The sequence below is a fragment of the Solea senegalensis genome, linkage group LG16 (genome assembly GCF_019176455.1).
Source record: "Solea senegalensis isolate Sse05_10M linkage group LG16, IFAPA_SoseM_1, whole genome shotgun sequence".
NCBI lineage: Eukaryota > Metazoa > Chordata > Actinopteri > Pleuronectiformes > Soleidae > Solea > Solea senegalensis.
Genome location: NC_058036.1, coordinates 16,967,601 through 16,967,933, shown reverse-complemented (window position 1 = coordinate 16,967,933; position 333 = coordinate 16,967,601).

Below are 333 nucleotides of genomic sequence, written 5' to 3'. Positions count from 1 at the left end.
ATTAACCCTTATTGAAGAATATTAGTCATATGAGAGGCCTTAAGTCTAAATTAAGTGTATTTGTTTTTGTATTTTCTGAAGAAAATCCTTAACAAAAAAACAAAACCTATAGGGATGGAAGATTCATTAAGATTACTTTCATCATTTCTTTAACTGCACATAAACCTGAGCAGATGTTCCCTGAAAACACAAAGAATCCTAAGAGCATCATTTTGTTGCTTTGTTATTTTCAAAGCTTAAGCGCATTTTTAATTTCTGACTGTTTAATATAATACACACAATGGTTGTGAAGGAAATTACCTTTGTCTGTAAATTAATTAAACGTATGATCAA